The following is a 15,799-nucleotide window of genomic DNA, read 5'->3' as shown; positions in this document are numbered from 1 at the left end:
CTGAATTATGCTAGCAACATCTCCCCCAACACATACACACACACACACGCATACACGCATGTGCGTATGCACAATACAAGGCTGAATCTACTGCAGAATAGTTCTCACAAAGGAGACAGTGAGGCACCAACTCGGTTTGGATCCTGCAGAAGGTGTTCTTGGGCAGCAGAGAGGATCCAGGCCGAACAGAAAAGAGGTCCCGTACAACCTGGCCTTGAGCTCCTTACCATCCAGCCTCATCTAGAATCTTCCCTCTGCTCAAATTCCTTCTCCTGACTGTGTGCAGGGCTGGTGCCCTCTCATTAGTCGCTTACGTTACCCACTGTTTATTGCCTTCACGATATTTATTTTTCAATTTCTAATTATAATTTTAAATCTGCTTACTTGTTTATTGACAGTTTTCCCCCACGAAGCCCTGCGAGAGCAGACAGTAGCCTGGCCTATTCAGCGTCTTGCACATAGTGCAGTCTCAGTGTTTGCTGAATGAATGAATGGGTGAATGAATAAACTTATGATTGAGGGGTAGTGGCCTCAAAGACAGCCTGTGACTCTTTCAATATTTTGCAGGGTCAGATATTACACCATTCCCACAGATCCTATTAATGTCCAGCATACCTTATGCCATGTTTCCACCTGAAGATAAGGATGCTCTGTTTAATCCTGCCATGTCTTGCTACCTGTTGATGACAGCTGCTGCTATGTTTGCTATTGGAGCTACAGGTACTGATCTTTAAGCGTTGATGGCATGATCCTCAAGGAAAGATGGTACAGGAAGGTCATGTTGGATTTTCAAGCAAGTCTCATTAAAATTTCACTCTCAGTTAATTAGCCAGTGAATAGTTTCTTTATATACCTCACAAACTATCCTTATTTTGCTCTACTCTCTCTCGGAAACAAAAGTAATATTTAAAACAGGATGAGAAATATTTTACAATTTTTAACAAGGAACTAGGTATAACTCTAATGGTATTATTAGATTCTAAAGTTCAGCGGAAATGTTTTAGTGAAATATTAATATAATCCATTTCCCCCCATGGTCATGGGACCATCATCATAGGACCTTAAGAGCTACCCACTATGTTTGGGATAATGGGAAATTTTATATTATCTCAGAATTATCTTTAATTGAGTGGGGTCAGGGTAACATTTGGTCTGCTGAAAATAAGGAGGAGATGTTACTACGAGTATGCATTTCCATTCAAATAAAGGTAATATGCAGTAGGAAGGGAGACTGAAGAGAATGATCCTTGGGTCATAATATTTCTGAATCTCTGAGAGCAGATCCAGGATTAAACAGACACAGGGACACAGTGATAAATATAGAACTTAATCTGAGCCACTTAATGATCTTCCATTAAGATTATTTCAATTCAATTACAATGAAATTTAATTACTATTTACTGAGTGCCTAGAAGAAACAAAGTTTTGATCATGGGTTTCTTGGTATTCCTTAATTGTTCTCAGTTAAAAGCTCTGTTTCAGCTCTGAACATAATTCACTCTTACACGTCTAACTCCCTGACCTAATGTGGGCTCCTCTATTCTCATAGTAAAATTACACTCTGTTCTCTTTCAAAATTCTGCTTAAGCCTCATCTCCTTTAAAAGCCTTCCAAGACTAATACCAGTGGATGCCTCTTGTGGTATTTATCACCACAACCTCTTTAATACAAGCAGAAATGTTGACTCTCAAGAAGAGAAAGTATGAACTGTCCTCTGCCTGGCTTCCATTCTCCAAATTCCCCACAGACACAGTCCTGGCTGCACATTAGAATGACCCAGGGACCTTTAAAGAAGTTCTTTTTAAGAAGTTTAAGAAAAACTTTTAATTTGGGAGCTCTTTGCCAGGCTAATTAAATCATAATTTCTGAGGGTGAGGCTCTCACAGTTTATTTTTTGCAAATTCCAGGTCATTTTAATGTTTGTCTGTCTTGCATAAAGCAGGATTCTCACATACCCTAATTTGTCTATTTAAGTATATGTTTGTTTCTTGCTTTGATGTGTGTCTGTGTGTAATCTCATAGAATTACTATTTTATTTATTTATTTTTTGGCCATGCTGTGCGGCCTGTGGGATCTTAGTTCCCCAATCAGGGATTGAATTTGTGCCCCCTGCAGTGGAAGCTTGGAGTCTTAACCACTGGACTGCCAGGGAAGTCCCTAGAATTACTAGTTTTAAAATTAAAACTTGTCTTTTAGTTCATCTGTTCCAATTTATTTTTTATTTTTGGAAATCTCCTGCAAAGGACCTGGCTTAGTCCATGAATAAAGAATCATCTGAAAATTTTCAAGATTTACTAAGCTAACGATGTTTGGAATATAACTATTTAGAAAGCAAATGCAAGGGTCTTTCTTATTTGGAATAGCAGACCAAAGTGAACCCACAGATCAGTAGAATAGTGATGCTGTAGTGGACACACCTGGGCTCTGATGTCATGAGACGCCAAGTTTGGCTCCTGGGATGTTGAGGCTGTCTCAGCTCTTCGTTCCTCAGCCTGTTTCCTTACTTGCAAACATGTGGAAAGTACTGCCTCCTGGCTTGTTTTTTAAGACTAAACTGGATAAATATTTATGAAAGTAGATGTTATATAGTTTAATTTTTTTAACAGTTGTAAAATTGTGAGACCTCTCTTTCACTGACCTTAAAAAGGTAAAGAGAAAAAGAATTATTTTGCATTTAAATAGGTATTTCTTTTTTTTTTTTTTTTTTTTTTTTGCGATACGCGGGCCTCTCACTGTTGTGGCCTCTCCCGTTGCGGCGCACAGGCTCCGGATGCGCAGGCTCAGCGGCCATGGCTCACGGACCCAGCCGCTCCGCGGCATGTGGGATCCTCCCGGACCGGGGCACGAACCCGTGTCCCCTGCATCGGCAGGCGGACTCTCAACCACTGCACCACCAGGGAAGCCCTAAATAGGTATTTCTTTATTCTGTCAATTCTAATGATTTTTAAATATCTCAGATTCCCAGCATAATCTGGCTTAATTTGGCCATTTGGTTTAAAAAATGTATCCATTTAGAAAGCACTCCTGCTTTCTAGAACTCAGTCTGCTATATTCTTTGAAGCATATGATAGAAATATATGCTCCGTTGTTGTTCAAAAGGAATTCAGCATATTAGTAACCTATGAGAGAACCAATCTACAGTGTTGAAAATATATCCCTTTCGAAATTTGTTTAGAGGAAGAAAAAGTTAATTACTTGAAGTGAACAAATCTCTTTTATGAAGTTATGGTTATAAAAACCCAAAGCAGAGGACATGGCGATTTATCCATCACAAATGAGGAAGGAAAGTCAGAAATGCATAGACTAATGCTGTGTGCGCGCGCGTGCGCGTGCGTGTGTATGTGTGAGTGCGAGTGTATTTTCCTGATGGTCTTCTTTTAGTTTGAGCCTGGAGGAAAGCAAATATCAAAGCACTTTTCTACTGTGCCCAGAGCAGCCTATCAGAGGAAGAAAAACAACAGAAGATAAGATCTTAACTAGAGTAATGAGGGCAAGCACTTGCTTTTAACCTCAGAAGCAGGGGAAGTGGTAGAGTTTCAAGGTGTTGTTTGCAAAGTCTGTAGTTTTGCCTGAGTCTGGAGTGATGCAGATGTCTCCCAAGGCCTCTCTGTTTATGTGTGACAAATTTTAACATCAAGTTTATTGGGCTAAAAACTAAGCAAAAAGAAATGCCATTCCCGAATATTTTCAGGGAAAAAAATACTTGGAAAAATTATTTTCCTATGTCTCTCATTCCCAAAGCCTTTCACCTGCTGGATTTTAGGCTAGGGAGATCACAGAAATTGGAACAATATAACAAATTGAGGGATGACGGCTGAGTCTAGTTAGAGAAGGTATCACATTGTACTTGAGGGTGACATACCTTTAAATCTTAACTGTATACACTATGTACTGTGAATGTAAGTTGGAATAACGAGCTATGCTATTTACTTTGATCCAAAGGCATCGTTGGATATATAAGTATGTATCTTATTTCACCTCTCTTAATTGTCTACTCTTCAGACCTAGGATATCTTAAATTGTCACTCTATCTACTCAAGGGTTTCTCCACAAATGATAACATAGAATCTTCCAGAGAGCAAAACTATGATCAATCGAGAGAAATTATAAGGAAGCAAGATTCACCTTAACATACGAAGGAAATTTCTGGGAAACACAAATCTCCAATAATGAAGTAGCCTGCCTTAGCTCACTGTCATGGGAAGAGTTCAAGTCAAGGCTAAATGATGAAGCAAGTTTGGAGTCAGTCTAAGGCTAAATGATCATCTGCTTCAGGACTTGGTAGAAGGAATTCCAGGGCTCAACGGGAGTTCAGATTGCAAGGTCTCTTCCCAATGTAAGATTGTATGACTTTGGATAAAATAAATCTGACACAGAATACTTTAGTTTCTGCCGCCTTTCTGATTTTAGATGATAAGTATTTATGAATGATGATGATCAAGTATTTATGAATAAGGCACAAACTTAAAAGTGACAGAATGGAGAGTATGGCCTATTTGCAAGCTGGAGCCCCTCTCGCTATTTTGGGGGTTCCTTAGAGAACTTTGTTAGTAGTTTTAAAAACTGAAATATCACCTATATTGTCTTGTCTCCCTTTTACGAGTATTCCCTTGGTCCTCTTACATATTACCTGCCAATGTGTTCTTCTGTTTCATGTTTTACCTGTTCATTATGTTCAATTATACCCGATTACAGGGTACTTTCATGGAGGATTGATTTCCATGGCAGACTCGAGTGAAATCACATACATCATTTCACCCATCATTTCACAGCAGACATTAGGGTCTATCATTGGTGCTTTGGGTGAAAAATATATTGCATAAAAAAATTTATTTCTTTTAACTTATTAGAAGCTATTTCAAAACTGATAGCAAAGTTTATTCCTTACCAAAAAGGGGGAGGCTGCAGATAAAATAGAGTCCTCATCCCCAGGGCCTGGGTATTGCACATGTTAAGACAACAGCTGGCCTGGGGTATATTAATAAACAGCTATTGTCCTTGCACCTGGCTGGGGATCAGTCTGAGACTATAACCAGTGCAGCTGCAGAGGTTCTTGTCAGATTTCTCTGAGCCAGAGAAATGAGAAAAATAATCATTTTAGAAATATATAACATACTGGCCCTCATGAAATACCTCTGATACTCAGAAAGGATAAATGAAGTATACAGTAGAATAAAATTATTTAGAACAGCCTCCAAACTTTTTAGTCTATTTTTCTACTATCTGAAGAATAAAGAACATTGTAAAGAAAATCAAAGTAGAAGAGGTATTAGGGTAAGAGGGAAATGTGGGGCTAAACACTGGTATTTGAATATGTATAAATGCTGTGTGAGTCATCTATTCCAAATAAAATAGGGATGTGGTTATGAAAAAAGAAAAAGTACGGAAAAGATTATTTTGAGAAGAAACAAAATTAAACTTGTACGGAAGACCTATTACATACCCCAGATAAAAAGATGCTACTGAATTTCTTCCACTCCCTTCCTTCTCTCCCCTTTCATTTTATTCCATCCCTTTCTACTTCCCTTTTCATTCCCCTTTCCTTCTCTCTCCCTTGCTTTCACGAAGATTTCCTAAACACTATTCGTCAAATCTATAAAGTTGAGGAGAACGCAGCTCTCATATAGCTACCGGTGTACTCAGAGAGTCAGTGTCTGCGTAAATATCAATAATTCAAAATATAAGTTAGAACAGATCCAAGGGGGAAGTGAATTACAGAAAAGGGTGGCGGGTATTGAGGGCTGGGAGAGATTGAGCCCTGCCAGAAGTCAGGGAAGGTCATACAGGGGAAATGGTGGTGGGAATAGAAAGGAAGGAGGTCTACTTGTGAGAGACTGGAGAGGCAGAATCTACAGGATCTGGACACTCAGTGGATGAAGTGGGAAGAGTGATGTGGAGACAAAGATGGCTGCAGGCTTTCCATGATTTTTATTGGCTCGTCACAGAGTTAGGAAAATACACTGGATGGATGTGCCTGTCCTCTCAGGGCCGCCTCTATTCTCGACCCACTCCAGCTGTGAAGTAGGATCAAACATGACTTTTGGTTCCCCCAAAGAAAATCCGCCCCGGAAGCCAGTGTTGAGAGGCTGGTATTTTACACGAGGTTTTACATTGTGATATACGCGTATATGGAGACTGGGGCAGTTGGTTACAGGGCAAAACATTTCCTCGAAGAGGCGAGTCTCCTTCCTCAAATCTGTTTTCTCCCCCAGATCTCTCCCTCTCCCTCCCGCCAGTTGATGCGTCGCTAGCGCCCTGTGTTTCCTCTTCCCTCCCTTTCATAACACCTCCAGCTTCCTACCCTTCTAGTTTCCTTCCCGCCCACCTTTCCCCTCTCTCTGCTTAGAAATAGATCTCACGCCCACGCCTCCTCACCCATCACTTAATACTGTCTCCAAGTGTCTGTAGTACCAAGGATGACTTCATTTGTGCTCAGCAGACAAAAGATTCTTAAGCTGAGTGATCCACCCTCTTTACAGGGTGGCAGATGGATTTGAAATACTCGGTTTTTATTTCTGTCACGCACACAATGTTGTCAACCTTAGTATCTAAAGCACTGCTGGGTGAAGATCTTAAATATTGTTTTGTAATCTCAGCAGCTAATCACAGGTACTGGGAGATAGAGCATCAGTGCAAATGGTTCTCAGTGCTCTTTGACTGGTGGTGGGCAAGTAAATTTCTCATCTGTGCCAATCATTCTCGTTTTGTGCATTTTTATCTGAGGGGATTTAACATTATCCTTTGCTATCTGGTGTTAGTCTCAATCACCGAGCTATGGAGACCCTGCTGTCACTCACTTGACTGGTTCACCCAGGCTGCCCTGAACCTGTTGATGAGGAAGCTGGTCATGGTACAAAGAGCTGGAAAATGCCACTTCCCTTTCACACCTCTTTGAATATTGAAGAAAAATACTTCCTTCATAAAACCAACCATAGAAGCATTTACATTCTTTTTGCTTTTCTTTCCCTTCAAGACAAATCTTGTCACCCCTTTTCATTAAGTGGATTAGCAATGTAAGACTCTTTGATACCAGATGTGTGAACTATGTTGACAACCTCTTTTTCTGTGTGTCCTTTCTTTTTCTATTATCAGGTAGAAATCTAGCTCCTGACCATATCATTTTTTTTTTAAATGCAGTTTAACGTGGAATCAGAACTCATCTCCCAAGAACTCCCTTTGTTCTGTGGTCTTGGGCTTGCGGGGGAGCCTACTATAAACTTGATATAACTCTAAGCTCTCATCGATTCTATGGGCACCCACCCCTCAGGTTAGTAGACTCTTTTTTTCCCCTCAATTTATTGTTCATTATATTTAATATTAAAGGCGAGCTGAGAGATGTACCCTGTAGAGAAAATGAGCATCTTTCAATTGAAAGTGTCTTGATTTTTTAATGTGAATTTTGCCATGGTGAGAATGCCCTTTTAAAACAATGTTGCATCCATAATAAAAATTCGAGTTTTAAGAAGGTGAGGTGTTTGCAGCAAAACTTGCATATTTCCTTTGAAAATTGAATAGAAGTTCCCAGAATCTCTCCTCAATGATGACATCTGCTCCAGCAGTTTTTTTGGGTTTTTTTAATTTGGTTGCACCAGGTCTTAGTTTTGGCAGCTGGACTCCTTAGGAGCGGCATGTGGCCTCCTTAGTTGTGGCATGAGGGCTCCTTAGTTGTGGCATTCTAACTCTTAGTTGCGGCATGCACGTAGCATCTAGTTTCCCGACCAGGGATCAAACCCAGGCCCCCTGCATTGGGAGCACGGAGTCTGATCCATTGCGCCACCAGGGAAGTCCCACGCTCCAACGGTTTGAACAATGAAATTGCAGTTGTGTCCCCTCTGTTCTCCCATAGAACTTTATGCATATTTCTATCACATTATAATGAATTTTTCTGCTTAGGCAAAACCATGTAAAATCGCTTTTACTGAACTGGACTTTGATGATAAGACATCAGCTCACACTGAGATGTGCTGTAAGAAATAGCCCCGCTCCTTCACTATAAGGATATTATTGAGGATGCTCTTCAGGATATCAATAGTATTGCATTTGTAGGATCCTTGGGGGTTTGATTGTTTGGCCTTATATCAGGACTAGCTATATTTTTCTTGAGTAGTTATTCCGCTTTTATCTGGTGGAAGCTGTGGATTGTGTGACTGACCATGTTTCTTCTTTTACAGAGATTGCTAAAAAGCTTAGAGCCAAATTCCTAGTGGATCCTTAGCAAATACATGTAGGCCTTCATTGTATTTATTTTGTGTATTAGTCCACCTCTATTGTATGATCCCATCATTGCTTTCCCTTTGCCCTATCTTTCTCATTTTCTTCTAATATACTTCATTTTCTTATGTTGCACATCTCTTTGTTCTCTGTAAGTCCTTTTGAAGAAAGACATGAGAATAAGGACATTATCTGTGGCTTTCTCTCACCAGGCTCTGAACTCCATGAGAGTGGACTGGGTTTGTTTCTTCATCACTGCAGTTGGATGTGGCACAGACCTTCATTATATGCTCAGTAAATATTTTGAAAATAAACCAAATGCAGTTGTCATTATAAAATAGAAAAGAATCAGCTGGTAATTTGATCCATGCCTGTTTTCTCTTCTGTGGTAAGACAAAGGGAAAAGACTGTGAATCAAATTGTCACCTATAGGCAAGAAGTCAGAAGATATCCCACACGTGAGTTAAAGGTAAATAGACGGAGCAAATCTAAAGTTCCTTCTGTTTAACCTGTTCATGCTATGGTCATGACACCTTCGTGACTTATAAATGAACGGTGCTTGCTAGCCATCTATTACAGAGCTTTGCATAAACTTGGTACCAGAAAAATACATGTTGAGTAGTTAAATCTACTTCTTTGGATACTAGGTTAGGAAACAGAGTCACCTAGGAGGCTGGGCAGGAAATGTCTGGCACTTCTTTCATCTCAGACTGAAACGTAAAAATGTCTTGAGAAACCATTGAACCCAGGATTGTTGGCTTAATCCAGAGTTGGTACAAAAGGCATCTAGCTCACTGGGCAGCATCTTTTAGTGGCAAAATGCCCAGTGTTGACTAGAGCTTTCAAATCTTGATTAATAGTAAATTAACTTTGTTCTTTAAAAGCAAACAAACCGGGCTTCCCTGGTGGCGCAGTGGTTGAGAGTGCGCCTGCCGATGCAGGGGACACGGGTTCGTGCCTCGGTCCGGGAGGATCCCATATGCCGCGGAGCGGCTGGGCCGTGAGCCGTGGCCGCTGAGACTGCGCGTCCGGAGCCTGTGCTCCGCAACGGGAGAGGCCACAACAGTGAGAGGCCCACGTACCGCAAAAAAAAAAAAGCAAACAAACCAATAGGGTAAATATTGGGTTCTTTTTTACCCTTATGGGCTTTCCCAGAATGGAATGTGCTACCAATTTATTTGTGGGTATTGAAATTCATGGTATCCATCTAAACCAAATAAGATAGTGATGAGATTGCCTTTCTTTAAGGTCAAAGATTTTTGTCTTTAGGGCCTATGATTTCTTCCTTCAAAATGTCTGTCATGTACATCCTTTCCTCTGGTTTCCCCGTTGACCTCCTAATCCCACACTCTCATGATCTCATCCGCAAAATGATACAGTAGATTTTCTGCTGGCTTCTGAGCCACCACTTTTTCTATCCTATCAGTCCTGAATGTTACTGAATGTCAGACTATTCTTCCAAAAATACTGTTTTCATTGCATAATTTTTTAATCTAGTAACTTGCAATAACTTCTTATACCCACACAAATCGACTTCAAACTCTTGGGCAAAGAAACTATTGCTTCTTATAATCTTCTCCCATTCTGGCTGCCAGCTGTGTACACCAGAGTGCACTCTGCTGCAATCTTCGCATCCGTGTGTGTCCCTGGTTTTGACTGTCTCTTTAAGGTACCCGTATTTGCACACAACAGGAAGTAGTGTGTGGTTTGTTCTTGGATGAGACTAAAGTTGTGTGCTGAAAACAGTTTATCCTTGACCTAGAACCAGCACTGCTTTTAGAAAAAAAAAAACTTGTTTACAGTTAAAAAAGTAGAATGTTAAATAGCATTTACAGTTAAAAGGAGGGCCTTTGAGTAGCAACAGTGAATATAAACTTCAAATGTTCCTGCTAATAAAAATAATAGCTATTGTTTATTGAGAGCTTACTATGTGCTAGGCACTACACAAAAGTTATCTGTCTTAACTCTGAAATAGATACCATTATCCCTATTTCACAGATATGTTGCCGAAGGTCACACAGCTAGTAAGCCAAGCCTGAAACCTGGGAAGTTTGGCTCTGTGCAGTCTCCTAACCACACAGCTCTAATAACACTTAATAGAACCTAAATCCAGTGTCCACCCTGAAACCTGACGAATGGGTGCTCTAGGAAATAACAAAGAATGTTTTGGGCTTATGTGCTAGAAGCAATTCCATCTATCTGGGAAAAAAATTTTTTTTCTGGGGAGTTCCCCGGTGGTCCAGTGGTTAGGACTGCACTCTTTGACTGCCAGGGGTCAGGGTTCGATCCTTGGTCAGGGAACTAAGATCCTGCAAGCCAAATAGCCAAAAAAAATTTTTTTTTTCTGAACAAAAGCATGCCTTAGCATGGGCCCAAAGCTAGCCTAGGTGGTTGTCTCCCCACCCCTGCTTCCACTTTAGCCTGGATCCTCTAGTTATTGTTCAGAAGTTACATTTCACAAAGAAAACCCACAGTTTAGGGAGAGCAATATTTTATTCCAAATCAGACCGTTCGCCTCAGGACTACAGATTTGAGAGTGCTGTGGCATTCCTTTGGAGTGGAGCCCATGCTGTGATCCTCTGTGGGAGCCTCTTGACTAAACCCAATTTGACAGTTTTAATGGTGTAAAAAATGGCGCAAGCCAGAAATACTGGAATCAATGTCTCGGCATTTAAAGAAGCTTCTGATAGAAATGTGATCACAGAGAGTATATAAGTAGAGACCCCTGACTAGGTGGTCAACGGAACATGGGAAAGCCCCTGCCTAGAATTCAGATATAAAAGGACGTTTTACATATGTTGCCTCAGTTGCCTATGACAGTATAACCAAGTCCTACTGATTCACAGAGCCAACTGTCACGCCTCTCTATAGCCTTGTGTTCAGTGGCTCATGTTGGTAGCCTGAACTTGGCCACGGTAGGAGCATTTATACCTTGGGCAGGTGCAAACACTGCAAGTCAGGACTCCTTCCCTTCCCCTCCTCAGCGGTTAAACAAGAGCACAGCATTGAAACTACCCCAAGAGCTGCTTAGAACAGCAGCTAGGTACCATTTCTCACAATCCTGTGGCTTGAACGGGCTCATCTGGACGATCTGCTCTATATGGTGAAGCTGTGGTGACTCATACGGCTGCATTCAGCTAGGATAGGATTTCTCAACCTTGGCACTACATTTGGGGCTGGGATAATTCTTTGTTGTGGAGGCTGTCCTGTGCATTGCAGGATTAACCACATCCTTGGCCTCTACCTACCAGATGCTAGAAGTGACAACCAAAAATGCCCCTGGGGGCAAAACTGCTCAGGCTGAGAACCATTGAGCTAGGAGCTTGGCTGAGGCTGGAAGACAGCTTCTTATCTTCCAGCTGTCCAAGATCCTTCCTTAAGGAAGGAAAAATGTATTCCTGAAACTTGTTTAAGATGGTTAGGCAGACTTTATTCAGGGGGACTACTACAAGGGGAGAGAGATTGAGCTCAGCTCCAAACACAACAAGAAAAACTAGGAATTTATAGCCCGCAGAGCTCGGTGGGGGTCAGTGGATGGAAAATTACTGAGAGAAAACATCAGGGGTAGGGAGAGTCTGGCTAAACCAACTTGATAGGATTCTTGCTGAGGGCAGGCCAGGGCAATAAGATACTAAGGGTGGGATATTTTTGATAAACTGGCCTAATCAACAAGAGGACCCTGAGGAGTCTGATTCAAGGTTGGTCAAAAGCAAAGAGTCCTTGTCACCTCCTCCACTGGACTCTCATCATTCCACAGTCTAGCTCAGGCTCCTTCACAGCATAATGTCTGGCTTTAAGAGAGGATGAGCAAACGCTGGGATGGGAACTGCAGCAACATCAGTTTTGCTACATTTTTAATTGGCCAAAGCAAGTCACAAGGCCAAGTCAGACTCAAGGGGAGGGAAATAGACTTGGCCTCTTGAAGAGAGGAGTAGCAAACTTGTGGTCATGTTCAATACATGCAGTACCATATTTACATTCAAGCACTCAGAATGAGTATTCTGCAGAAGGAAAGGAAATCTTGAGAGAGAATTCTATTCACTATTAAGCAAAATTAACTCCAGCAACATACATAACAACCCTTATAACTGGACTAAAGGTGAAACTGATTCTTCATGTGATGGCAGAGAAAAGAACTGTTATCATACTCAGAGGGTACAGGAGATTTATTTTCAGATTCTAGAGTATTTATTATAGCAAAAGTTCTGAACAAAAGTTGGACGCTACTTCTGGTTGTAATATTGGTAAAGATGTCTCCCCATTGGAAAAAAAAGTAGTCCTTAGTAGGCTGTGGACACTAATTGTTTTGTTCTTCAATGGAATAATGATAGCATAAATACATTTCTGAAAATGGAAGCAGTATCGTGAATGTTCAGCTGTTTTACATAATTTAGAATTAGTACTTAATGCATCCTTATCATTATAACAGCTGGAGTTTATAGAGTTTTTAAAGATCTTTCCCAAGACATTTTCCAAAGAACTGGTTGCATACAAGAGGGATCCATTGTCTACCTTTCATTTGAATTTTCACCATTGTATTTATTCACTTGAACGCTAATGCTAGAAGTAGTTATTTTTTGCTCAAAGGCACTATTTTCCCAAAAAACTATTTAGCAGAACTCTAGTTTTACAGGATGTTAATGGTATTACATGTAAAGGAATTTATAGGTTGTATAGACTTGGGAAATTCTAAGTTAGGAGTAAGCAGGTTTCTTTACTGCTGGACTTCTTAGGGTCTTTACTATAGCAATGTATATCATGACTCATAAAACATGCAGTGTTTCTTGCACTTATTTAACCATAGAAATAGAGGCACATCTTTCATAAGCAGTGTTTCTCAGGATACCCTTGGTAGAAATTGTTCTAAGTGGAAATAAAGGAGGAAGAGGAATCTTGAGAGAGAATTCTATTTAAGATCAATCAAAATTAACTCCGGAAACAGGCACGCAGTAACCTTAGCACTTAAAAAAGTTGTGTCCTTGAAGCAGGCATTCGGATCCAACCATGTACTATACTGTGTGTTTGTTCTAAACATCAGTAGTGGGTTTTTATTTTTTTTGCGGTAGGCGGGCCTCTCACTGTTGTGGCCTCTCCCGTTGCGGAGCACAGGCTCTGGACACGCAGGCTCAGCGGCCATGGCTCACGGGCCCAGCCCCTCCGCTGCATGTGGAAACTTCCCGGACCGGGGCACGAACCCGTGTCCCCTGCATCGGCAGGCGGACTCTCAACCATTGCGCCACCAGGGAAGCCCCGTCAGTAGTGTTTTGAATAAGACGACTGAAACAGTTTAAACAAAAATCATTTTGCAAAAGTTTTAAATTCGTGAAATTTAGTCATCAAAGATTGATTAGTTGAAACAGTAATTTAAAAAGAAAGAACCAGAACAAGTCAGTACCTTTTCTCACTCTTTTTGTCATATTGCAAATAAAAATTGTTTATATTTACAGTGTACAGAGACCGATGTTTGGATATACGTATACATTATGAAGTGATTACCACAATCCACCCCTCTTGTCTTATAAACTAAACTTGAAGCCCTTAGGAATTAGAATTTGGATTGCAAGCAATATATTAACATACTTGTGGGCAACTTCTCAGATGGTTTTCAATGATCCCCATCTCCTGGTATTCATGTCCTTGTGTGATCCTCTCCCCCTGAGCGTGGGCTGAACCAGGGACTTGCTTTTAAGGAACAGAGTGCAGCAAAGATGATGGATGTTACTTCTGAGATTAAGTTGCAAGAGACTGGCTTCTGTCTTGTTTACTCTCTCCTGCTGTCTCACTTGCTCACTCGGATGAAGCTGCTGCCCTCTGTGGGGACTCACATGACAAGGAAATGAGGGAGGCCTCAGGCCAGCAGCCCTGAGGAATTGAATCCTGCCAACAACTTCAGGAGCGATCCTCCCCCCAGATAAGCTTTGACTTGACAGGACTGCATCCCTGCTGACACCTGGACTGGAGCCTCGTGAGACACTCTGAGCCTGAGGACCCAGCTAAGCCATGCCTAGATTCCTGATGCAGAAACTGAAATAATGCATGTTTGTTTTTCTGAGCTGCTAAATTGTGGGGTAATTTGGTAGGCAGCAATAGAACTAGTGCAGTATTAAAAGAGGTATTTAGAGAAGACCAATGCTGTATTATTTAAATCAAACCTTGTAGACAGTTGAAGGAGAGACAAAAGCATAGTGGTGAAATCGTGCTTTAGGGTGGCAGTGTAGAAGAATACTGATTTAATTGGGAAGAAACAAAGAGGATCTTAAAGATGAAATCTAGGTGATGAAAGAGTCTTGGAAGTTTCAGTGCCAGTTTGGGAGGAGATATAAGGTGTCGAAAGTGATATTAGCGTGGTCACTGCAATTGCTGAAGAAGATATGGCTGTCATAGGGCTCCTTGTTATACAAAAGCTAGTCTCCTTTGGATTAAATATTACACTAGCTATGGGAGAAGGATGTTATGTCTACCAAGAACATAGTAATATGGTTTTAGAAGGCTCTTTCTTCCCCCACTTGACCTCTGGTTTGAACTATTCTTTTCTGGTGTTCTTCTATATGTTCTTTTATTCCACAAATATGTGTCGAACACTTACTATCTGCGGGGCACTGTTTTAGGCACTGAGGATTCAACAGAGAAATCCTCACCCTCTTGAAATCTACATTCTAGTGAGGAAAGACAGTAAACAAAGTAAATAAACATTAAAATATATCATATAGTAATAAAAATAAAAAATATGTAGTATAGTAATTAAGTACTATTGGGGAAAAAGAAAGCAAGGGAAGGAAAGAGGGCGGGTGAGTTCTAGCTTTCTTAGCAGTTATCAAGGTTTGGTCTGTAACCAGCTGTGTGTCCACTGCTGCACTGGGCCCATTGTGATCTGATTGTTCCAGTTCCACCTGACAAACACTAGAGTGTCTACACCTTCCTCTCTCCCCTTTGTATGCTCCATACTTATTCTTGCTTTCATGCCTTTTTAAAAGGCTGATCCTCAACACTTTCCAATGAAGACTTCTTTGACAATGCTAGCCTCTGCTAACCTATCTCCTGGGGACCTGAGGGGACCACTGTATGAGAAAAGAAGTGTTTCCATTCAGGTTAATAGGTGATTAATTTTTTTTTGTTTGTTTCATATGTGTTTGTTGTACTTGCAAGCAAAGCACTCTTGATGGTAGGCTCATTGGAGGAAATATAAAAGATGAGATATGGTGCCTATCTTCAGAGAATTTAAAATATAATGGGAGAGAGAAAATGCTCTCCCTGTGGTAAGAAGACCTTGGAAAGAGAGCCTGTATAAAATCTGATACTTCATGGTATGGTATAGCAAGTGACTTTCAGACTTTTTTGTTGTCATTGTTCATTTGTCTGCACCCACAATGAGAAATGGACTTTACATCATGACTCAGTATATATATATATATTTGTTTGGGTTTGTGTGTGTGTAAAACTAAATTTTACAAAATAATATGTATGTTTTACAAAACAATACTTAATTTCTATATGCAATGCATTCTGATATTTTCTCTTCTATTCCAATTTACAAAAAATCCTGAGAGAAACCCTCTGAATTAATTTTAAAACCTGTCAGGAGAATATG

Source organism: Orcinus orca, chromosome 12 (assembly GCF_937001465.1).
Source record: "Orcinus orca chromosome 12, mOrcOrc1.1, whole genome shotgun sequence".
NCBI classification, from domain to species: Eukaryota; Metazoa; Chordata; class Mammalia; order Artiodactyla; family Delphinidae; genus Orcinus; species Orcinus orca.
This window is presented reverse-complemented; position numbering follows the sequence as displayed.